Below are 25,416 nucleotides of genomic sequence, written 5' to 3'. Positions count from 1 at the left end.
CAAGTGGCAGATGGAAGTGCTTGCTTGGTATGTATATATTGCTTGCTGTTTAGGATAAAATCTTTCATCTTCTCACTCATTTGTGCCTTTTTATTACTTCTGAATCTCATTTTAAGTGAACCACCTTGCATTTGGCAAGACAGAGAAAATGTTCCCCCTATTCTGAGTCCTTGCCTTCTGTCCCACTTAGGGACAGAAAAGTGTTAGAATTCCTGCTCCGTGATCGCAGTCATGGGATTTTTGTCTATCACATGATGGTGTATGTTTTGACTCCACAGAGTGGAATGTGACGGAGACAGGATGTTTGTGTTACTGTGTTCCGTGAAGTGGGACTATTGTCCTTTGTTCTTTTTCTCTTTGCTGTCTGATGCTAGAGAGGGAGGGAGCCATGTTGCAGTGGTCCGTGTGTGTTTATATGTAAATAAAGTAGATTAGCCAAAATGCTGAGTTGCTGAGGTCTGTTACGCAAACTGCGCAAACTCTGTGGATCCCTAAGTGTGCCAGTGTCGGTTGGCCTCGGTTGCTGTGATGTTTGGGCTGAAGAGAGCTTTTGAAGCTTCCGAACGATTGACAAGGAAGGAGAGAATATGCCAGTTGGGCATGTGTCTCTGCCAGGGTCCTACTCGAGTGTAGGCTGAACTCCTGACAAAAAGGACTGAGGATGTCAACCCAAAAGGAACATTGGAGAAGCACAAACAGCTCCTCTCTGCCTGCACCATTTAGAAGTCCTGTCTCTTTGTCTCCTATTTTAGCTGTGGCACCCCTTTTGTGTTGTCCCACATACATATACATGTGACAGCTAGTTTGCCACTGGTGCCAAAGCGCTTTCTCAAAATTCCAAATGTGCCCACTAGGGTTGCTAGTCCCTGGCTTAGCTTAAGCAAAGCGGTGGTCTCATATGCCTTCTGACCACCACCCCTTTGTTGCTGTGGTTGGCATCCGTCTGTCTCAAGAGACCATGGAGTGCGCCTCTGGACATGAAGTCAAACTGCTGAAATAGCAGCACTAAAATGACCCCCCACAGAACGCAAGCCCGGGTGGTGTTTATGGAGGCCCTGGGCTGCCCAGATGATGAGACACCCACCCACCCCCAGCCTGGCTGATGTGGTCCAAAGGAAAGCAGAGCAAGACACTGAGCACCAGCTTGGCTACAGGAGCTGATGGAAGGAGGCCTTCAAGGCGCCATCCAACCATCTTAAGGATTTGTGTAGGGTTTACTCCTGAGCCTTTTCTTCTCCTGATGATTTCCTGCAAGGCAGCAGAGGTTCAGGGTCAGAGTCTTCCTTCTCCTAGATGGGCTCCCTTTGCAGGTAGACAAGCCCCACCTGCCTCTCACTTCCCTCTACAGCACGTTCAGAAACCTCCTTCTTGACGGCTGGACCCACCATTGGTTTGTCTGCTAGAACCGGTCTTTGCATGAAGGGAAATCCCTAACTCATCGAGGGTTTGAGACCTGTCGGCTACCCTCACCTGGTTTAGCCGGCCAGTTGAAGCAGTTTCTGGGATATGCTTTTTTTTTTTTTATCAATAAACCAGTATCATTCTGGATCTGGGATATGCTTAAATGTAATGCCCAGCGAAGATCACAGAAGCCAGAAGTACAGGAATGGGATATATCGCTGCCCTACCCCAATGAGTTTCTTGTCCTGCTCCAGGACAGGCAAGCAGTTAAATATATCATGCGAACAAGAAAGAAAGAAAGCTAAGAACTCCGCAGAATGAATTATACAAAGCGAGAAATTACACAACCGTTCTAGAATTCCGTAATTTTTACAGGTTGCAGAAACCAGCCTTTCCTGGTGCAGGAGTGGGAGAAAGCTGCTAGCCATCATGCCCCAAAATTGCCTATGCACCCCAAGATTTGGGATCTTCTCCAAACCTGTGCAAAAGATTTGCAGGGTCTTTGTTTTTTTGCAGAGAAACCCCTGTGTTTTGCAGCACTCGCTCATTCAGCAAAGGAGATGGTCTTGGAAGCATGCAAGGCACAATCATCAGTGGCAGCCTATTGCTACCACCACAGCTTTCAGAGGGAGATTCAATCCGTGCACATTTAACTTGGGGGGGGCAGCAGCATTGTCAGCCAAGGCTCCTTTTAATGCCAGTTTCATTCCCGACTTTTGGGGTAGGAGGTGGAGCAGAGATAATAGGGAAGCTCGCGTTACTGGTACTTTTCCAATTAGAAACCCACCACCACTCAATCAGCGGCCCATAAACTGTTCTTATGCCGTTTGCGCTAATTGAATTTCATTATACATTTGGAGCAACACATTATTTCCCTGCTGGTTCCTATAGCACCCTTGATAACGAGGGGCTAATTATATAGCGTATGTATTTGCATGCACACACACACACACAAGACTGCACACCAAGAGAACTTGTGTGGGCCGTAGCTCTGAGGAAAGGCCACGTGGAGCAGACTTGGGCAATCTTGCACTGGGTTTAATGCACAATGCCTCTGCCAGCAGCATAAACTGTGCACAGGTGGCACCGGGATGGGCTGTACCTCAGATGCCGTGCACACAGAACGCCGAAGGTTCGATCCCTGGGATCTCCAGGAAGGACTGGGAGAAATCCTTGCTAACCACCTGCTTTTCCACTCCCAGGAACACAGGAAGTTGTTTTATAAAATAGTCAGCCCATGGGTCCAATTAGCTTGGTACTGTCTACACTGACTGGCAGCCATTTTCCAGGGTTTTCATAGCTGTCAGCTTACAGATTTGAAAATAAGGGGCCAGCAGCCTTGAAAATAAGGGATCAGCAGCCAAAATAAGGGATTTTCCAAACACAGGTATGTTCAACTTCTGAGCCCCTCTGAGCCAAAGGCAGAAAGCCCAGCCAGCAGCCAAACGAAGCCTCAAGCGGTGGTTCCCACAGCGCAGCAACCCGGCAAAGGGGATGCAGCAAGGAAAACCACCGTCACCTCTCCGCTGGGAAGCGCTGAGCAAAGGCGAGTCCCCAGGCAACGTGGTTGATTTGATCAGCACAAGGCATGCAAGCTCCACCCCCCCAGTCGTTCTTAGACTCCTTATTGGGTGAGCAACGCAGCCAAGCAACACAGTTAGAGCCTCCCTCCTCCCTGGCCAGCAGGGAGGGAGGGAGGGAGAGGAGCTGCTTCCTTTGAAACCCGGAAAATTTAAGAGACATCATCAATAAGGGACAGCAGCAGGACACAGCGCTGGGATAAAGGACTTTCCCACCAAATAAGGGACGGTTGACAGCTATGGGGTTTTAGGCCTTAACTGGAGATGCCAAGGATTCAACTTCGGACTTTATGTATGCAAAGCAGATGCACACACCCCCTCAGCTGGTTCAATCCCCAGTATCTCCAGGAAAAACCAGCAAGAGAGTCTTGCATCCACACAAAAGCTTATACCAGAACAAACTTAGTTGGTCTATAAGGTGCTACTGGACAATTTATTATTATTATTATTTTATTTTGACTGCGCCAGACCAACACAGCTACCTACCTGAATCTAGACTAATAATAATAATAATAATAATTTATTATTTATACCCCACCCATCTGGCTGGGCTTCCCAGCCACTCTGGGTGGCTTCCAACAAAACATTAAAATACAGTAATGCATCAAACATTAAAAGCTTCCCTAAGCAGGGCTGCCTTCAGATGTCTTCTAAAAGTCTGGTAGTTGTTGTTCTCTTTGACATCTGGTGGGGGGCATTCCACAGGGAGGGTGCCACTACCGAGAAGGCCCTCTGCCTGGTTCCCTGTAACTTGGCTTCTCACAGTGAGGGAACCGCCAGAAGGCCCTCGGTGCTGGACCCCCAGTGTCTGGGCAGAACGATGGGGGTGGAGATGCTCTTTCAGATATACTGGACCGAGGCCATTTAGGGCTTTAAAGGTCAGCACCAACACTTTGAATTGTGCTGGGAAACGTACTTATATAAGCAAGTTATATGATGTTAGTCTTTGAGGTGCGGCAGGACTCTGTTGTGTTTGCTGCAGAAGGCTACTCCTCTGGAAATATTTATCCAGGGTGATTGGCTGCATGGGGACAGAGTTCAGCACACAAGTAGCTGAACGTGCCACAGGCTCTGCAATGGCTTCTGTTGGCGATGTCCACAGTAAAAAAAAGAAATATGGAAGCAGATTGGCCCACGTACTGATTAGTCCTAGAAATAGATAAAGACAAGCCTACATTGAAAAAATACGAGGGAATTATAAGTCACCTAACGGATTGGTTGGGACGCAGGTGGCACTGTGAGTTGAACCACAGAGCCTAGGACTTGTTGATCAGAAGATCGGCAGTTCAAATCCCCACGATGGGGTGAGCTCCCATTGCTCAGTCCCTGCTCCTGCCAACCTAGCAGTTTGAAAGCACGTCAAAGTGCAAGTAGATAAATAGGTACCACTCCGGCGGGAAGGTAAACGGTGTTTCTGTGCGCTGCTCTGGTTCGCCAGAAGTGGCTTAGTCATGCTGGCCACATGACCCAGAAGCTGTACGCCGGCTCCCTTGGCCAATAAAGCGAGATGAGCGCCGCAACCCCAGAGTAGGTCACGACTGGACCTAATGGTCAGGGGTCCCTTTACCTTTACCTAACAGATAGGTTACAATATTTTCAGTTACAGCAAAGATTGGCCATGGATTTAAAACAAGGAATTGCAAAAGAAACATCGAAATTTGAAAGAGAATTAATTTTTATCAAAGGAAAAAATATTTCACGAATCTACGATTACCTTTTGGAATGGGAAACAAAAGAAGAACAAGTCAAGGCAGTTATGGTGAAATGGGCACAGGATTTTGGATGCAGGCTCAGTGCAGGTATTGAAACAAACTCATGGTGACAGCATATACAGCATATATGGCCCTCTCTGAGTGTTCACTCTTAGCAGTACAGTGGTACCACAGGTTACAGACTCTTCAGGTTACATACGCTTCAGGTTACAGACTCCGCTAACCCAGAAACAGTACCTCAGGTTATGAACTTTGCTTCAGGATGAGAACAGAAATCGCGCGGTAGCAGTGGGAGGCCCCATTAGCTAAAGTGCTACCACAGGTTAAGAACAGTTTCAGGTTAAGAACGGACCTCTGAAATGAATTAAGTTCTTAACCCGAGGTACCACTGTAGAGGAAGTTGTCTTGCAAAGTCTCATCCATCATGCCGGCAACTGATGCTCTAAGCCTGATCCACAGCTATAAGACAAGTGCATTCAGGATAGTTCAGGACAGATGGTCAGCTAAGGTTGCAGGTTCGATCCTTGTGCGGTACAGCTGCATATTCCTGCACTGCAGAGGGATAAACTACATGTTCCTCAAGGTCCTTTCCAACTCTATAATTCTATGATTTGAACGGTGGCCCCAAGTGCTTTGGCTTACCAGTAGTACATGTGAAAAGGATCTAGGGGTCTTGGTGGACCACAAGCTTAACACGAGTCAATGGCGTGGTGCAGCAGCAAAAAAAAAGCAAATGCTATTCTAGGCTGCATCAACAGAAGTATAGCGTCCAGATCAAGGGAAGTCATAGTACCACTCTATTCTGTTTTAGTCAAACCACACCTGGAGTCCTGTATCCAATTCTGGGTGCCACAATTTAAGAAGGATGCTGACAAGCTGGAACGTGTGCAGAGGAGGGCGACCAAGATGATGAAGGGACTGGGAACCAAGCGTTCCTTATGAGGAACGGTTGAAGGAGCTGGGTATGTTTAGCCTGGAAAAGAGGAGACTGAGAGGAAATAGAATAGCCATCTTCAAATATCTGAAGGGCTGTCCCCTGGAAGATGGAGCAAGCTTGTTTTCTCCTGCTCTGGTGGGTAGGACTCGAACTCATGGCTTCAAGTTACAAGAAATGAGATTCTAACTATAGGAAGAACTTTCTGACAGTATGAGCTGTTTGACAGTGGAATGGTCTCCCTCGGGAAGTTGTGGACTCTCCTTCCTTGGAGGTTTTTAAGCAGAGGTTGGGTGTCTACCTGTCATGGATGCTTTAGCTGAGATTCCTGCATCGCAGAGAGTTGGACAAGACGACTCTTTGAAATCTCTTCTAACTCTACAATTTCATGATTCTATGGTATAGGTCTGCAGTGAATGTATGTTATTTTCACTTCCTGAAAAGAAAAACCGCGCCTTCACAGCTGTGGGAGAGTGTGTCCCGAAAACAGCAATTAGCTTTCTGAAAAACAAGGTGCGACCAAGTGACGCGTTGTCAGGTTCTGTGGATCACGCCTGAGCAACGGCAAGGTGGCTAATGCTTTAGCAGAGAGCAAACCAGAGCCCAGCCCGGCACTCTGTGCCAAAATCAGCGCTGGAATTAAGCTGAGAAACAGCACTGCTTGGTTAGTTAATGCTCGAATAAAGAATATGATGCACCTTGTGCAATATCAGCCAGCCCGTTCTCTCAAATCAGCAGGTAGAGCCCTCCTGGTGGTCCCTCCTCTGTATGAGGTAGGAGGCGTGGAGTCCAGGAAAGGGCCTTTTTAGTGGTGGCTCCCTCCTTCTGAGGTGCATCTAGCCCCATCTCTCTATAGCTTTAGGTGGCTAGTCAAGACACACCTTTTTCAGCAGCTGTTTGGAGGAAGAGGAACCTGAAGGCTGGCGCTATAAGTAACTGTGCTTTGCTGGTTTGCGATGTGTTTTTAAGCATTGTGGTGTTTTATGAATTTTTCTTATCTATTGGCCCATTCGTTCTACACTGGCTTGTGCAAAGTTCTCTAAATAACTAAATAGTGCTGCATATGGGGAAATGATGTGCAATTAGCCCACTTTTCCCTTCATCCTTGAAGCAGGCACTTAAATCATTTTATTTTTCAAGGTCAAGAAGAAAGAGCACACAAACCTTCTCCTTGAAAAGTGGCCTCTGCACCTTTAAATGAGTGGTGAGTGATGCTTGCATCATAATTAAAATATGAAATGACTCTGAAAATCCTACTTTTTAAAAACCTGTGTGTTTGCACTTACGGTTGAATTCCCTGAAACAGGCATGTCCAACTTTCAAGAGACTGTGATCTACTCACAGCATAAGAAAACAGGCAGTGATCTACCAAAGTTTTTAGGAAGCCAAAGTTTTTAGGGAACCAGTAGATCGTGCTCAACCTGTTGGCCATCACTGCCCTAAAAATGCAAATGAAACAGAAACTATGCTGTCTGCCACCTGATAAATGATATACTTTTTAAAAAAACATATTTTGTTTATCTATGAATTGCCTTTTGCATGGCTCAAGGAGGTTTATAATCCTGCAATAAAAACTAACTTAAGTTTAAAAAAAATACAAGAAACAATTAAAATAGGTTTTAAAACCTAATTCTAATATACACTTGAAAACAATAAACAAAACAAAAAAATCCACCCAATTGGAAAAGCTTATTTGGTTGATTCTGTATTCATCTACTAAAAAGCGGGGGGTGATCAAGCTGGAATAGATTAGTACCTGCAAAATAGTGCAGGTACATGAGTCAAAGCAATCATTCTGAAGCAAGAAACATGCAGTGTTAAGAGGATGCACACATGCGACTTACCAGCATTTGTAGAAAAGTCTTTCCTTCCTGTGTCAAAGAGAAACAGGGAGACACTTTTACAACGGTACTTGCCATCTGCCGTTTTTAAAAGTCGTGTATTAAAAATATTTTTAAAATAATAATAATAATGTTATGCTGCCTGATTAAATGTAGGCACTTTTAGCTGATTGATTGATTCCTCAAACCAATTTATTGATTAAACTCTGGGGCCCTGTCAGACATATCCAGACCGAAAAAGATGGTTTCATAAAATCATAGAATCTTAAGAGTTGGAAGGGACCCGAGGGTCATCTAGTCCAACCCCCTGCGATGCAGGAATCTCAGGTAGAGCATCCATGGCAGATGGCCATCCAACCTCTGCTTGAAAACCTCCAAGGAAGGAAAGTCCACCACCTCTCGTGGGAGTCTGTTCTGCTGCCGAACAGCTCTTAATGTCAGGACTTTTTCTGAATGTTTCACACGTACAATATTTACGGCTGAAACTCTGCACCAACAGAGTTCATCCACACTTGCATTTACTCTGCTTTTATCCCCCAGGGAAACCTGCAGGTTAGCGCTTAAACCAGGGGTCAGCAAACTTTTTCAGCAGGGGGCCGGTCCACTGTCCCTCAGACCTTGTGGGGGGCCAGACTACATTTTGAAAAAATAAAATAAAATGAACAAATTCCTATGCCCCACAAATAACCCAGAGATGCATTGTAAATAAAAGGACACATTCTACTCATGTAAAAACACACTGATTCCCGGACCGTCCATGGGCCGGATTTAGAAGGCGATTGGGCCACATCCAGCCCCCGGGCCTTAGTTTGCCTACCCATGGTTTAACTAAAGTTCCCACTGACCTCAGTGGGAATGACTAACACTGGACTGCCTGTTCCTTTGCATTCGAAGGTGTGCAAGAGGGCATGGTTTCTCTTTTATGCATGGCGTACAATAGCACAGTCAATGCTCAGTCTATGCTCAGTCAAGCTTCTTTCCTTGAGTGAAAATTACAGCCTGCTCTGCATCCAAGCCTCGCAGCTCATTCTTCTCCTCCCTGCCAATTTGTGTGTTTGTGTGATTGCGATTATCAGGGTCACCTTTGGGGACGGCAGAGGGAGTCACACAAACGCCCCGTCCCCTGCAGCAGGCAAGAGGCGATTGCAACAATTCCGTCTCCGGCTTGTTTGAAATAGATAATCAGCCGAGAGAGCTTCTGTCCTGCGAAAACACACACGTTTTATTTCTGGAGTGTTTGCACATTGCGTGCGCCTCACACATGAATAAAAGCGCCACCTGTTTGAGGCCGATAACTGCAGCTCACGATGCGCCGTATCAGTCGCTCGCTGCAACAGCAGGCCGCTTTGTAAAAGCGACGCTCCGGCAGCTCTGACGTGACCCACATTTTGTTAAAACAGCTGCGTGCTGTTCAGTTTGCTTTAATAAGCCTCCGCTTGAGCTTCTCCGAGTTTGCACAGAAGCCCGTTTCTTCTACCCCGACGCGCTGCAGAGATAAGCTTGAAAGTGTGCTGTCAGCACTGGGTGAAAAGTCACGAGTTCGAGGGTGGGGGATCTGGGGAACATCAGGATAGTGGTGGGCTTTGGGGTCCCTGGACAGACCCTCTAAGTGTCCCTATTTTCCAGGGACAGTCCGGATTTACAGAAGCTGTCCTGGTTTCTGATTTGATCTTGGAATATCCCTCTTTTCTTTAGGACGTCCTAATAATAATAATAATAATAATAATAATAATAATAATAATAATAATTTTATTTACTGTATTTTTCGCTCTATAAGACACACCAGACCACAAGACGCACCTAGTTTTTGGAGGAGGAAAACAAGAAAAAAAATATTCTGAATCTCAGAAGCCAGAACAGCAAGAGGGATCGCTACGCAGTGAAAGCAGCAATCCCTCTTGCTGTTCTGGCTTCTGGGATAGCTGCGCAGCCTGCATTCGCTCCATAAGACGCACACACATTTCCCCTTACTTTTTAGGAGGGAAAAAGTGAGTCTTATAGAGCAAAAAATACGGTATACCCCATCCATCTGGCTGGGTTGCCCCTGACACTCTAGGCAGCTTCCAACACACATAAAAATAGTAACAAAACATCAAAAATTAATAGTAACAATCAGATCCTATATAAAAAGTCACAAAAACTTATTCTCCTATTCTCATTGGAGAAATGTTGATGGGGATGGATTTGTGCGACCCTCAAGCCAAGGAGATGAGTAGCCCAGGACGGGGACTTTTTTAATGTTTAATGTTTTGTTGTGTTGTGTTTTTATCTATGTTAAATTCCACCCAGAATGGCTGGGGCAAGCCAGTCAGATGGGCAGGGTATAAATAATAAAATTAGTAGTAGTAGTCTGGAATAGGATGTCCCTATTGGAGGGTATGATTTTAAGGATAGGTAGAACATAGACTGGGATCCATATGATTTGCAGTAGATGGGGAAAGGTTCCTTTTCAACAACAAAAGAGGCTAGTAATAGTGCCACTGTATTCTGCTCTGGTCAGACCTCACCTTGAGTACTGTGTCCAGTTCTGGGCACCACAGTTCAAGAAGGACACTGAGAAACTGGAACGTGTCCAGAGGAGGGCAACCAAAATGGTCAAAGGCCTGGAAACGATGCCTTATGAGGAACGGCTAAGGGAGCTGGGCATGTTTAGCCTGGAGAAGAGGAGGTTAAGGGGTGATATGATAGCCATGTTCAAATATATAAAAGGATGTCACATAGAGGAGGGAGAAAGGTTGTTTTCTGCTGCTCCAGAGAAGCGGACACGGAGCAATGGATCCAAACTACAAGAAAGAAGATTCCACCTAAACATTAGGAAGAACTTCCTGACAGTAAGAGCTGTTCGACAGTGGAATTTGCTGCCAAGGAGTGTGGTGGAGTCTCCTTCTTTGGAGGTCTTTAAGCAGAGGCTTGACAACCATATGTCAGGAGTGCTCTGATGGTGTTTCCTGCTTGGCAGGGGGTTGGACTCGATGGCCCTTGTGGTCTCTTCCAACTCTATGATTCTATGATTCTATGATTCTAGTAGCCATTGATGACCACCAGATATGGGGAAGTCACTCCGTAAGCCGTCTCAGCAGAAGAGTGGAGTAAAAATGCTTTGAAATAAGAGCTGGGAAGCTTGCAGCCCTCTAGATATTTCTGGACTCCAACTCCCATCAGCCCTGATCATTGGTCCTGCTGCTGATGGGACTTGAAGTCCAACGATGGCTTGAGGGCCAAAGGCTCCCATTGCTGCTTCAAATAAATGGTAAAAAATGCTTTGAACAAACAAATTGAGAGGAAAGAGTCTCTGTTTCTTGCAGGTGAAGCGGGGGGGGGGGAACCTAGTTTGAAAAATTAAAAACTTGTGCATGCTTCATTCTATGAAAGATTACAAAAAAGCACACTATGAGGAGCATCCAGCAAACAGGTGTAGTTGGTCAAGGGAGCCGTGAACTCAAAAAAAAGCACCTTAAAGACCAACTAAGTTAGTTCTTGGTATGAGCTTTCGTGTGCATGCACACTTCTTCAGATACACGTGTATCTGAAGAAGTGTACATGCACACGAAAGCTCATACCAAGAACTAACTTAGTTGGTCTTTAAGGTGCTACTGGAAGGAAAAAAATTTTTTGTTTTGACTATGGCAGACCAACACGGCTACCTTTCTGTAACTCAAAAAAAAAGCCTCTGCCCTAAACCAACTCAGCAGATTCATTAGGTTTTGAACAACCAAAACCATCTTCCTCTCTCTCTCTCTTCTCTCTCTCCTCTCTTCCTCCTCTCTTCTCAAAGGCAGAAAGTCCTTGTCTGTCATACCAGCACACCTTCCAAAACCCACTTAAAACTCCCCCCCCCGGGCGGTTGTCATTAGATTCCTCTTATCCTACGGTACATCTGACGCCCAGGACTGGATGAACTTAAGATAGTTGACTTTTCTCTGATCACAGGGTAGTAGCACAGGGTAGCACAACCTGTTCTTTCCTGGAACAAAATCTTGCTTTGCATTAACAAGCCTTCTGTCATTCCAGGCCAAGGGTTGGCAACCTAAGGCCCGGGGGCCGGATGCGGCTCATTCGCCTTCTCAATCCGGCCCGTGGACGGTCCAGGAATCAGCGTGTTTTTACATGAGTAGAATGTGTCCTTTTATTTGAAATGCATCTCTGGGTTATTTTGTGGGGCCTGCCTGGTGTTTTTACATGAGCAGAATGTGTTTTTTTATTTAAAATGCATCTCTGGGTTATTTGTGGGGCACAGGAATTCGTTCATTTTGTTTATTTTTTCAAAATATAGTCCAGCCCACCACATGGTCTGAGGGATGGTGGACCGGCCCACAGCTGAAAAAGGTTTCTTCCAGGCAAATCACTAGAAGGCAGAAGTGTACTCCTGCCACAGACCCTATACCTGAAAGCAGCTTTTTGTGTCAATTTATATACGCATATATAGTTATAAGGGACGTGGGTGGTGCTGTGGTCTAAATCACAGAGCCTAGGGCTTGCTGATCAGAAGGTCAGCGGTTCGAATCCCTGCGACGGGGTGAGCTCCCATTGCTCGGTCCCTGCTCCTGCCCACCTAGCAGTTCAAAAGCATGTCAAAGTGCAAGAAGATATGGTAAATGGGTACCGCTCCGGCGGGAAGGTAAACGGTGTTTCTGTGCGCTGCTTTGGTTCAACAGAAGCAGCTTAGTCATGCTGGCCACATGACCCAGAAACTGTCTGCGGACAAATGCCGGCTCCCTTGGCCTATAGAGTGAGATGAGCGCTGCAACCCCAGAGTCGCCCACGACTGGACCTAACAGTCAGGGGTACCTTTACCTCTACCTATATAGTTATCAAATTTATCAGCACCTGTTGAGGACCCAGTAGTTACATAGGAAGATGTCTTATACTGAGTTAGGCACTTGGTGCCTCTAGCTAAGTCTTGTCTACACTGACTAGCAAAAGTAGCTTCTTTCCCAAATAGGTTTTATCTTAAACAATAGCAATCCTACTCTTCGTTGCTAAAGACATACTGTCTTCTCTAGCATATTATGTACTACAAAGGTACATAGTTTTCAACGTAGTTTTAATTTTAATTCTCCTTATTGCACTTGTTAATTCAGTGCAAGAAAAGAGGCTTTACAAATGAAATCTCATTACTAGACAAAGAGTTATTACAAAATAAGACAAAAGTAATTTCTAAAGTAAATGAAACACTGATGGACTGGGAAGTTAAGGACGAACAAGTAAACGAGGTAATGATTAGATGGGCCTAAGATGTAGGTAAAACTATCAAACTATCATCATGGGGAAAATTATGGAAAGAAAGTTGGAAGTTTACGGCTTGCGAAGTGATAAAGGAAAACCTGATCAAGATGTTTTATAGGTGGTATTTAATGCCAACCAAAATATGCAAAATGTATAAAACAAAATCAAATCTGTGTTGGAGCTGTAATCAAATAGAGGGAACACTCATACATGTGTGGTGAACGTGTGATAAAATCAAGAGCTTCTGGGATATGGTGTATGAGGAGCTAAAGAAAATATTCAAACAAAATTTTATTAAGAAAACAGAAGCTTTTTTACTGGGGATACTTAATAATAATAATAATAATAATTTATTATTTATACCCTGCCCATCTGGCTAGGTTTCCCCAGCCACTCTGGGAGACTTCCAACCGAATATTCGAAAGACAATACAGCATTAAACATTAAAAATGATTAACTTTTGCAAAATAAATTAAGGTATGTTAGTCAAAAATAGAAAGAAAAAGAGGTAAGAAGGAATTAAGAAGGAAACAGTTTACCAAAAACGAAAAGAAGATGAAAGAAGTCAACTGGAAGAAAAGAAGAAAGGAAGTATGGTATATATATTGATGTTCATTTGTTTGCATAAATTTTTGTAAGTAACAATGTTTTAGTTGTATTTCTCTATTTTTTGTTTTTGTTTTAGTGTTGATTATGTATTATTAATCTTATGTTTAATACGTGTGTGACGTAAAATAAATTCAAATAAAAGGGGGGGGAAATTCAGTGCAATCCTGTTACAGTTGATTTTGACAGCTCAATGACTAAGCTCTTTAGCGACGAAACATCCGATTACCGGAACGATGTCCAAACACCGAACCACTGGAATATTGCAACTGGACTCTTTATTTACTGCGTTTGCAATTGTTTAAGATAAAACCTACTTGGGAAAGAAACTACTTTTACCATTTTTACGGACCTTTACTGTTTGTTTAAGGGACATGGGTGGTGCTGTGGGTTAAACCACAGAGCCTAGGACTTGCTGATCAGAAGGTCGGCAGTTCGAATCCCCGTGACGGGGTGAGCTCCCGCCGCTCGGTCCCTGCTCCTGCCAACCTAGCAGTTCGAAAGCATGTCAAAGTGCAAGTAGATAAATAGGTACCGCTCCGGTGGGAAGGTAAACGGCATTTCATGCGCTGCTCTGGTTCGCCAGAAGTGGCTTAGTCATGCTGGCCACATGACCCAGAAGCTGTACGCTCGGCCAATAAAGCGAGATGAGCGCCCCAACCCCAGAGTCGGCCACAACTGGACCTAATGGTCAGGGGTCCTATTGTTTGTTTACAGATGGTTGCCTTGGTTATCTTGTGTCGATTGCAGTAGTCATTGTATCACCACCCTGTTCATTGTTTTATTGTTATGCACTGACTTGCAGCAGCTCTCCAGGGTTTCAGGTACTGAGTTTTTGCCAGCCCTACCTAGAGATGCCTGGATTTGAACCTGAGACCTGCTGCGTGCAAAGCAGATGCTCTGCCACTGAGCTATGGTCCTTTCCCTGAGATGTTGCACCACTGAGCTATAGTCCTTCCTGTTAGGATATTTCCGTTCCACCTTAAAAGGGAGCAGGATGTTTGTGTCACAGCCTGCATATTTCCTGTCTCACAGGATGTTTATGTTGTGTCGTTGCTTTCGTTTCTTTTTCTTCTTGCCTGAGCAGACCAAAGCAGACGGTCATGGTTTCTTTGTTCTGACCAACGCTGAATAAACTGTAAATATGCTCTCCTGCTGTGCATCTTTTGCTGTGTGAATTCTGCTGATAGAGTGTGCACAAGCCTAAGAATGTGGCAATCTATTCTTGAGGCTTCGTGTCGCTATTGCTGATACTGCGTGACTACGGGAGATCGATGGAACGTCCGGCAGCCGCCTTGGGGGCTCAGATGGACTTTGTCTCCCTGGCAGTATCCCAACACTTCCTCCTATGTGCCAAGGAGGCATCACAGATTTCATAGAGTTGGAAGGGACCCAAGGGTCATCTAGTCCAACCCCCTGCAATGCAGGAATCTCAGCTAAAGCATCCATGACAGGTAGACATCCAACTTCTGCTTTAAAGCAGGCACCCCCAAACTGGGCCCTCCAGCAGTTTTGGGACTACAACTCCCATGATCCCTAGCTAACAGGACCAGTGGTCAGGGGTGATGGGAGTTGTAGTCCCAAAACAGCTGGAGGGCGAGTTTGGGGGTGCCTGCTTTAAAATCTCCAAGGAAGGAGAGTCCACCACCACTGTTGAATGTATCCTCCTTGCACACCATCTAAAGGCCACATGGGATGTGGCATTAATCATGTGAATGCAGCCAGTGTGTCTGCTTTGGTTATGTAAATAGCAGCAGCGAAGGAGCGAAGGTCACCTCTCAGAAGCTGCTATTTACATTTCAAGGGACACCTCAAACACAAGGCACATCACACTTAACAGAAGGAACAGTTGAAGGAGCTGTTTATGTTTAGCTTGGAAAAGAGGAGGTATGACAGCCATCTTCAACTACAGTGGTACCTCAGTTTTCGACCGTCTACACCAGGGGTGTCAAACTCAAATTCATCGGGAGCCGCATCAGCAGTTTGGTCACCTTCAAAGGGCCGGTTGTATCTGTAGGACTATGTGTCCATTCTTTTTTATCATAAATTATTGTCACTGCTTTCAGTTATTACACATCACAGGATAGCATGCGCTCGATATAAAAACAAGTGGAGGTTTCCTGAATGTATGTAAAGTGGAGGTTTCCTGTGTAGAACGGCCGGCGCCGCTAGAGGGCAGACGTTCTCTGGCTTGTAGGCTGCCACGCATGCGCTGAAGAGGCGGCTTTCTTGTGTCAAAAAAAAAAGCGAGAATAAAAGGTGAAGGCTGGCGGCCGCCGCCGGCTACACAGGCCACATGACGAGGTCTGGCATGCCGGATTCGCCCCGCGGACCTTGTGTTTGACACCCGTGGTCTACACTGAGGAACATTTCGGTTTTCGAACCCTTTTCGGAAGTCGAACGTGCCACACGACTTCCAATTGAGTTTTCGGTTTTCAAACGTTTCCGAACTTGAACAGTCTTCAAGATACCACTGGATCTTAAGCCTTTCAACTTAACCACCCAAGTCCCCTTCCCAGCCGAAATGACGCTTACCGTATTTTTCGCCCTATAGGGTGAACCGGCCCATAGGGCACACCTAGTTTTGGGGGGGAGAATAAAGGGGGGGAATTATTTTTTCCCCCAGGCGCGGGGCTGGGGCGGGGGAAGCCTTAGCTTCCCCCGACCCCAGCCCCCAGAACAGGCTGCTATCCGCAAGCCGGAACTCCCGCTGGTCTCCCCAGGCTTGCGGATATCTGCCCGAAGCCCGGGGCACACTCCGCTGCGCTCCCCGGGTTTCGGGCTGCAGGCTGCTGTCCGAAGCCTTGGGAGCCCGGCGGGAAGTCGCGCCGGGCTCCCAAGGCTTGCGAATAGCTTCCTGAAGCCTGGAGAGCGAGAGGGGTCGGTGCAACCCCTCTCGCTCTCCAGGCTTCTGCGAAAGCCTGCATTCACCCCATAGGATGCACACACATTTCCCCTTCATTTTTAGAGAGGGAAAAGTGTGTCCTATAGGGCGAAAAATACGGTAAGTATTTTCTTCTGCGTTTGCTCACAGTCTACTCAAAGTGGGTTTAAATTCAGCCATAATATTCAGCTAGTCCAAGCATGGCCAAACTTGGCCCTCCAGCTGTTTTGGGACTACAACTACCATCATCCCTAGCTAAAAGGACCAGTGGTTAGGGATGATGGAAACTGTAGTTCCAAAACAGCTGGAGGGCCAAGTTAGGCCATGCCTGAGCTAGTCAGATAGCACCTTTAGCTGGCATGAAATGAATGGCCACTTTTTATCTTACACAAACATCTGGGCTCTGCAGACATGCCTCTGCCTCTTAATGTTTTATGGCCTTTTGGCCTCTCTCCCTCCCTTACAGACAGTGTGAGAAAAAGAACAAGCTATCAGACACATCTCACACCCTGAAAAATGAAGAGTACAAGTCACGTCACACAAAATGGGCTCCAGTCCACAACAGCTCATGCTTCAGTACATCTGTTGAGCCTTTAAAATTGTCACAAGACCCTCTGGGCCCATCCAGTGCATTCACCCCGATTCGATTGTGGGGAGGTTATTAGGCAATGAGCCGTCATTCTGAATTGGTCCCAATTTGCTTGCTAAGCTGGTTCTAACCTCTTCCCATTCATTCATCTCGTGCTTTTCCACGCATGACCCCCCCCCCCATCACTTCCCCGACCACAAAAAAACCGACATTTGGTGCTTTTGTAAGTGGATTTGTTGAATGAGCATTTTAAAGTTAGGGTTAAAGGTAAAGGTAAAGGGACCCCTGACCATCAGGTCCAGTCGCGGACGACTCTGGGGTTGCGGCGCTCATCTCGCTTTATTGGCCGAGGGAGCCGGCGTACAGCTTCCAGGTCATGTGGCCAGCATGACTAAGCCACTTCTGGCGAACCAGAATGGCGCATGGAAACACCGTTTACGTTCCCGCCGGAGTGGTACCTATTTATCTACTTGCACTTTGACGTGCTTTCGAACTGCTAGGTTGGCAGGAGCAGGGACCGAGCAACGGGAGCTCACCCCGTTGCAGGGATTCGAACTGCCGACCTTCTGATCAGCAAGTCCTAGGCTCTGTGGTTTAACCCACAGCGCCAATCTGGACAAAAAAGAAGTTAGGCAAAGTTGTTTGGTTTCGGAGCTGTTTTTTTGTGAAATTCCCCAACATCCACACTTCCGACAAGGGTTGCTGTACATCTGGATTTTCCCGGACATTTAAGCGATTTCCACCCAGGTGCTGTTTACGAGGGCCGAATATAAGCTTGGTCCTGGAAATTCCAGACGTATGACAACCCTACTTTAAAGGAGACTTAAACTGCAGAAATGTAAATTTAATTATTTTTTCCAAGTGAATTTTTATTGTTTTCCTTACATATTCTTTTCCAACAAATTGTAATAACACCATACATTCCCTTTGACTCTGCCAAATCGTGACCCCCCTCCCTCCCCACAACTGGTATATTTACCCTCTTTCCATCACGCACATCATTCTCATATTAGTACTATTATACATTGGAGGTATTATGTCAATCCTGCTAGTGTCTTGACCTCTTTACAATTCTTCTTTAAATATTCAATAAATTTACTCCAGTTATTTTGGTATCTTTGACCTCCCTGGTCCCGGATCCTCCCTGACAGTTTGGCAAGTTCTGCATATTCTGTCAACTTCGCCTGCCACTCCTGAATAGTTGCTATATCTTGTACTTTCCATCTTTGGGCCAGAAGGGTTCTCGCGGCAGCTGTAGCATACATGAACAAATTTTGATCTTCCGTTTTAATTTCTGTTCCTATTAAGCCTAATAGACACGCTTCCGGTCTTTTGGGGAAAGTATATCTAAATATTTTTTTGAGTTCATTATAAATTGATTCCCTTTTTTTTTTTTACCTTATCGCAGGTCCACCACATATGGAAATAGTCCCCATCTACCTTTTTGCATTTCCAACATTTTCTTTCTTTTTTCCTATACATTTTAGCTAATTTTACTGGTGTCAAATGCCATCTATACATCATTTTTAGCAAGTTTTCCTTTAGAGCCATACATACAGAAATGTAAATTTAAGATATGTGCCTGAATCGCACCCACAAAATACAGGTTGCGACCTTAGCTGTTTTTGCTGCACTGATCCAAGCACCAGTCTCAGGCGATCTCTGTAGCCATCCCTCCATTCACTCCTGTCATTCTGTCCTTTCCCCAAAATTTAGATTGCAAGTTGTAGCCTGGCAAACAGCTAACTGCAGTCTCATGAACCACATCATTCTGGAATTCATCTTACCCCTCCCCCCCCATAAGAGATATGTGAACATCTTTGTTACTATGGCAACACCCGGATGCAATATTTTGAGTCAATGAAGGTGGTTTACATCACTGCTAGAATACCTCGCATCTGCAGTCATCTTCTAAAGAAAGCAAGTTCTTACTCCTCCCCTGAGATGTCTACAAAATCCAGCAGGATTTTGTAAATCAGAAGTCAGAGGAAATCAGAAGTCAGAAGTAAATCAAAAGTCAGAGGAACAGATACACCCTGATTTCACTCCCAAGAAGGACAATTCCAGCTATGGACTGAGGTGTAAGAGGAGCCAGAACTGTATGTGGCTTGAATTTCTTGCTCCCCTGAATTTTTAGCTGAAGAAATAATAATACAGGATTTTAAATGAAACCTGGGACTCAGCTATGCAGCTGCAAATAAAACGTTTTACGTGTGCTTTAAGTGCAATATACAATGTGACACTAGATGGTGAAGGTGAGTGTTATGGAAAATTCAATGTACCTTTTAAAATGCTTTTTTAAAAAAGCATTTTCAAAGTGGTTTTTATATGTGCCTAGATTCCACCCTGGAGTGAATTTGTATCCATGCATTCCACACACACACACACACACACACACACACACACACAAGTTCTCCAGTTGACCTCTTCTGGAAATAGGGATAATATCTGCAAGCCATGGAAGGGGCAAAACAACACTGCAAATGGCAGTGGTGTACCTGACGTAGTGTCTCCACCCCCATCATTCAGCCTGAGGTCCACCTCTGAGGGTCTTCTGCTGGTTCCCTCACTGCGAGAAGCAAAGCTACAGGGAACCAGGCAGAGGGCCTTCTCGGCAGTGGCACCCACCCTGTGAAACGCCCTCCCATCCAATGTCAAGGAAATAAACAGCTCTCTGACTTTTAGAAGACACCTGAAGGCAGCCCTGCTTAGGGAAGTTTTTAATGTTTGATGTTTTATCGTGTTTTAAATATTCTGTTGGGAGCTGCCCAGAGCGGCTGGGAAAACGCAGCCAGATGGCTGAGGTATAAAATTATTATTATTATTATTATTATTATTATTATTATTATTATTATTATCATCATCATCATTATCATCATCATTATTATCATTATTATCATTATTTTGTGGTCCCTTCCAACTATACAGTTGTACAATTCTATTGCCTAAAACTCATATGATTCAATCAATAAAGATTTATTTAAGCAGGTGACAGCCCGGCTTATTGGCAATGCAGCACTGCACTATTATTATGTAGGAAAACGATGACATCATCTCCTACCTCCAAATAGGCCCTTGAGCTTCCACACACCCCATAAGAGAAAAGGTTCAGAGCTTTCCCGCTCTCCGTTCTTGCATCCCCCGTCCTTTCCTGCAACTCTGCTCAGTTTAGCCCTTCCATTTTAGATCCCCTACGTGGCGATTTACTGCATCCAGAATTTGGACCGCTGCCCCTTTTTCCAAGCCCTAGTCCAAAAGCTCCCCCATCAAACTGACTCCAGGTGATGTAGCTCTAAGCCCTTCCTCTCAAGGTTGAATGCGTTTCCTTGGCAACCGGCCTGACCTCCATTACTCCGGGGAGCAAGGATGCTCTGCCAACACAAGAGCTTTCCGTTTAATCAGCCCCTGTCCTTTTAACAGTAACAGGACTTCCCGTCCACAGAGCAAGTTGCCCAGACAAAACAGGGGCCTCTCGCAGGTCTGGCCTGCGGCTATTTATCTGCCTCCATTCGGGGCACACGCTTTTAAAATAAAATAAATAAACGGTTACGTAAAACGCATAAGTAGGCCAAGATGTACTTAACGCTTGCCCTGAAGACACTCTTCCTGTCCTCTGTGTGTGTGAGAGCGTGTTTTGGCAGGGGTAGCTAATAGCTATTTCAGGATCCGCAGGCAGGGGAAAAAAATTACGAGACTAACATGCACTCTCAGAACAGCGCCTGATCAGCAGATCAAGAGGCTTCTCCTTAATTTTAAAGCTCTCTGCAGCTTCGTGCTGGGCATATTTCTCTGGCTTTGTGCCCCCAAGATCCAACTCTGCAACAGTTGGGCTAACTTTAGAGTTTCTGCCATGTTCTAAAGGAAGAAAGTAAGAGCAAACTAATAGTACTACTTTATTGCAGACCTGGAGTCCTGTGTGCAGTCTGGGCACCACAGTTTAAGAAGGACATTGAAAAGTTGGAAGGTGTGCAGAGGAGGGCGACCAAGATGATCAAGGGTCTGGAAACCAAGCCTGATGAGGGAACTGGGTGTGTTTAGCCTAGAAAAGGTGACAGCAGTCACAAAATTAAAAGACGCCTGCTTCTTGGGAGAAAAGCAATGACAAACCTAGACAGCATCTTAAAAAGCAGAGACATCACCTTGCCAACAAAGGTCCGTATAGTTAAAGCTTTGATTTTCCCAGTAGTGATGCATGGAAGTGAGAGCTGGACCATCAAGAAGGCTGATCGCTGAAGAATTGATGCTTTTGAATTCTGGTGCTGGAGGAGACTCTTGAGAGTCCCATGGACTGCAAGAAGATCAAACGTATCCATTCTTAAGGAAATCAGCCCTGAGTGCTCACTGGAAGGACAGATCGTGAAGCTGAGGCTCCAATACTTTGGCCACCTCATGAGAAGAGAAGACTGCCTGGAAAAGACCCTGATGTTGGGAAAGATGGAGGGCACAAGGAGAAGGGGACGACAGAGAACGAGATGGTTGGACAGTGTTCACGAAGCTACCAGCATGAGTTTGACCAAACTGCGGGAGGCAGTGGAAGACAGGAGGGCCTGGTGTGCTCTGGTCCATGGGGTCACGAAGAGTCGGACACGACTAAACGACTAAACAACAACAACAGCCTAGAAAATAGAAGACTGAGAGGTGGTGTAACAGCCATCTTCAGATATCTAAAGGGGGGTCATGTGAAAGAGGGAACAAGCTTGTTTTCTGCTGCTCCAGAGCGTAGGACAAAGACCAATTGCTTTAAGTTACAAGAAAGGAGATTCTGACTCAACTTCAGGAAGAAATTTCTGACAGAAAAAGCTGTTTGACAATGGAATGGTCTCCCTCGGAAGGTTGTGGACTCTCCTTCCTTGAAGGTTTCTAAGTTGAGATTGGACAGCCATCTGCCATGGATGCTGAAGTTGAGGTTCCTGCATTGCAAGGGGGTTGGACTAGATGACCCCTGGGGGTATCTCCTAACTCTACACGAGAAGACTGGAGAGTGGAATGCAGGAGTGACAGACTGCGAGACACCATGGGGAACTGGCAGACCTAAATTTGGGCGTCCCTGAAGCTTGAGCTGTTAAGGGGGCCCCTTCGCAACCAGCCATGAGGTCTGGGTAACCACTGCTATCTTCTTCAGTGAGGTTGTTCCATGACATTGATTAAAATTGCTCTACTGGCTTATCTAACATGTCAAAGGCACCAGTGTGAATAAAAAATTCCTATGCCTTATAGTTTTTTAGTCATGTGACTCAAATTGGGTTTACTAAACCTTTTATTTTTAAGCAATGTAGACTAAAGTAGTTTCTGGGACACTGAAGCTGAAGCTTCTTTAGTTTCATAGTAAATCCAACCCTGTCATGGGGACCCCGTTCTCCTCACATAAACAGCAGCAGCAGATTTCTCAGCAAAACTGGTATAATATTCTAACATGGAAAACTACAGAAACACATTCGAAACACAAGATTTGTTGGCAATGGAACTCAGAGAGAAAGAGAGACAGAGGCAGAATGCATGGAAAAGTTCTCTTCTGTTCATGCCATTATTATGAAAGAAACGTTTAGAGCAAAACGACTTACATAGCTTGTGCTTCTGCTGAGTAGTAATTCAGAGGTCACCCATTACTTGCACCCACAAAGTAATCCCAGGTGTTTCTTTTTTATCATTTGCAGGTGGTGGATTCTGAGAATGCTGCAACTCTCAAAGAGATTCCAGGTTTCTCCCTTGCAGGACAGAGAACTCAACGTGGATTTTTATTTCTTATTATTGGAGCTGTTGGTGATTTAAGTCGGCTGGATGCGAGAAGGAAAAGTTCTATGCCCACATGATTTAGAAGGTAGGGAGTGGCGACTTCTCTCTAATGGGCTGTATTGTCCCACGAAAGGAGGAAGTTTACGGGTCTGTAAACATGTGAGTATCACCCAAGGAATGTTAGCCAAAGAGATTGCTGAGAAACCGGCTTAACTTGTTTCCGCTGCAACGCCATTAGGCTGCTTACACCTGCCTCCATCATTGGTACCATTCAAAAGGATACTGGTTTGGGGCACCCAGCGGTTGGTGTACGAGCCAGGACCAAAATTGGTACCAAGTGTGCTGAATAAGGTTCAATATGATCTCAAGACCTAAACTTCAGCATTTATTTATTTACCTCCTAAAATTTATACACCACTTTTTTTGTAAACAACCACAACAACCTCAAAGCAGTTTACATCAAATGCAATGGTAAAATCAAGGAAGATTTACAACCCTACTTTAAAGCATACCAAATTTTAAATACTAAAAGAGATTAAAATGACCTCAATTATGTTGCAGAGATAGTGCCTAAAGCCAAAATTGTGAATAGTCAAATCATATTGGGTTCAACGGTGGGTGGGATTGCAACAACAACAACAAAAATCCTGACCCCCCCCCCATCCCCTTTGATGTGATTTGATATTTTTTTGCCAAGTATACAAAGCTGAATGTTCCCAAGTAAAATGTGAGTAAGTTGTGAGTTACCTGTGTGTATAATAATTAGTTCGACTTTAAGAAATGCAGTGCACGAACAGCTCAGTCATAAGGTGGTCTTCCATGACACAAGGAGCTGTTGGGAGATTAGCAAAGCTTGACTGGTCTGGAACCATCAAATCCCTTGTCTAAATCCATTTAAAACAGATTCCCCCCTCCATTCCCTGCTCAGAGAAGTCCTCACAGATACTGAGAGAGGGAGATGGGGAAGCTGTGGCCCTACAGATGCCGTTGGACGACAACTCCCATCATCCTATGCCACTGGCCACGTTGGCTGGGAGGCCAAAGACATAGCCCCTCCATCACAACCTTTGGCAGAAGACATAACGCATCTCCTGTGGAATGCTGGCAGGCAGATTGGAGCATAGGTGCATAATTCACTGGGCCTTATCTGCTCAGTACTTCCCCGAGTGCCTCTATGCGCCCGAGGCATCCTGCAAGTTGCGTTTTCAGTGGAGTTACTGTACACCATGGACAAAACGTTCCAAAGTAAATCAAAAAGTGCCTGGCTCTTTGAGGGCAGAGCTATGTGGCTCTCGGCCTCACAACATGAGATTTATTCATTGCTGCACGCAGTTAGATTTTTAAGAGTAAGATTTTTAACAGGCTGGATTTCTTCTGTTCCCACAAGCCTCTTCAAAAGCACGCACACAGAAGGCCCCTGGCACATTTGCTTTTAGGGAACTTCTGAGAGTTTTTGTACATTTCAGTCCACGGTATTCACCTCTTGTTTAGTTGATTAGTCACGTCCGACTCTTCGTGACCCCATGGCCAGAGCATGCCAGGCACTCCTGTCTTCCACTGCCTCCCAGAGTTTCGTCAACTTCATGTTGGTCGCTTCTATAACTGTCCAACCATCTTGTCCTCTGCCGTCCCCTTCTCCTTGTGCCCTCAATCTCACCCAACATCAGAGGGTTTTTTTTTCCAGAGAGTCTTCTCTTCTCATGAGGAGGCCAAAGTATTTGAGCCTCAGCTCCAGGATCTGTCCTTCCAATGAGCACTTCTTGCTGGACCACAAACCAGATGAAAAACAAAAATTGCCCCTCAGCTGCCCCGCCCTGCTCTATCCTGTTGTTTTGCCAGAACAAAGATGGCGGCCCTACACGACACACTTACTCCCACAGGAGGCAGCGATGGCCGCCAACCTAGATGGCTTCAAAAAAGGGGTTTGGCCAATTCATGGAGCAGAGACCTATCAGTGGCTACTAGACCTAATGGCTATGTTCTCCATCCACAGCAATGCTTTTGAATCCCAGTTTCTGGAAACCACAGAAGGGGAGAGTGTTGCTCTTGTGCTCAAATCCTGCTCACAGGTTTCCCACAGGCATCTGATAGGCTACTGTGAGAACAGGATGGTGGAGAAGATGGGCCACTGGCCTGATTCAGGCTCATCTTGTGCTCATGATGTAGTACAACAACATATGGAGGCCACAGCATCCCTGCACACTCTGGTTTTTGTTTTTGTTTTTATTCAAACATTTTTGCTCTGCAAAGTGTGAATATGCTCTCATTAAGGCCACGTATCTGGGTGATTTGGAAACTGCAACTAATCCAGTCTAGGAGTCATTTTGAACTCACAGCTGTCCATGGAGGCGCAGGTCAATTCTGTGTCCAGGGCAGCTGTTTATCAGCTCCATCTGGTACGCAGGCTGAGACCCTACCTGCCCGCAGACTTTCTCTCCAGAGTGGTGTATGCTCTAGTTATCTCCCGCTTGGACCACTGCAATGCACTCTATGTGGGGCTACCTTTGAACCTACGCCAGAAACTACAACTAATCCAGAATGCGGCAGCTAGACTGGTGACTGGGGGCGGCCGCCGAGACCACATAACACCAGTCTTGAAAGACCTACATTGGCTCCCTGTACGTTTCCGGGCACAATTCAAAGTGTTGGTGCTGACCTCTAAAGCCCTCAAAGGCCCAGTATACCCGAAGGAGCGTCTCCACCCCCACCGTTCTGCCCGGACACTGAGGTCCAGCGCCGAGGGCCTTCTGGCAGTTCCCTCACTGCAAGAAGTCAAGTTACAGGGAACCAGACAGAGGGCCTTCTCAGTAATGGCACCCGCCCTGTGGAACGCCCTCCCACCAGATGTCAAAGAGAAAAACAACTACCAGACTTTTAGAAGACGTCTGAAGGCAGCCCTCTTTATGGAAG

At 45.6% G+C, this 25,416-nt stretch overlaps 1 protein-coding gene across 2 annotated transcripts in view; it reads right to left on the bottom strand.

The window, feature by feature from the left end:
- SYT16 (synaptotagmin 16) overlaps window positions 1-25,416 on the bottom strand; it is a 124,411-nt gene that overhangs the window by 61,818 nt on the left and 37,177 nt on the right. The gene's annotated exons all lie outside the window — the stretch shown is intronic.

This window comes from Podarcis raffonei, chromosome 1, assembly GCF_027172205.1.
Source record: "Podarcis raffonei isolate rPodRaf1 chromosome 1, rPodRaf1.pri, whole genome shotgun sequence".
NCBI lineage: Eukaryota > Metazoa > Chordata > Lepidosauria > Squamata > Lacertidae > Podarcis > Podarcis raffonei.
Note: the sequence above shows the minus strand (reverse complement) of the source record. Positions and strands in the feature narration are given on the sequence as shown.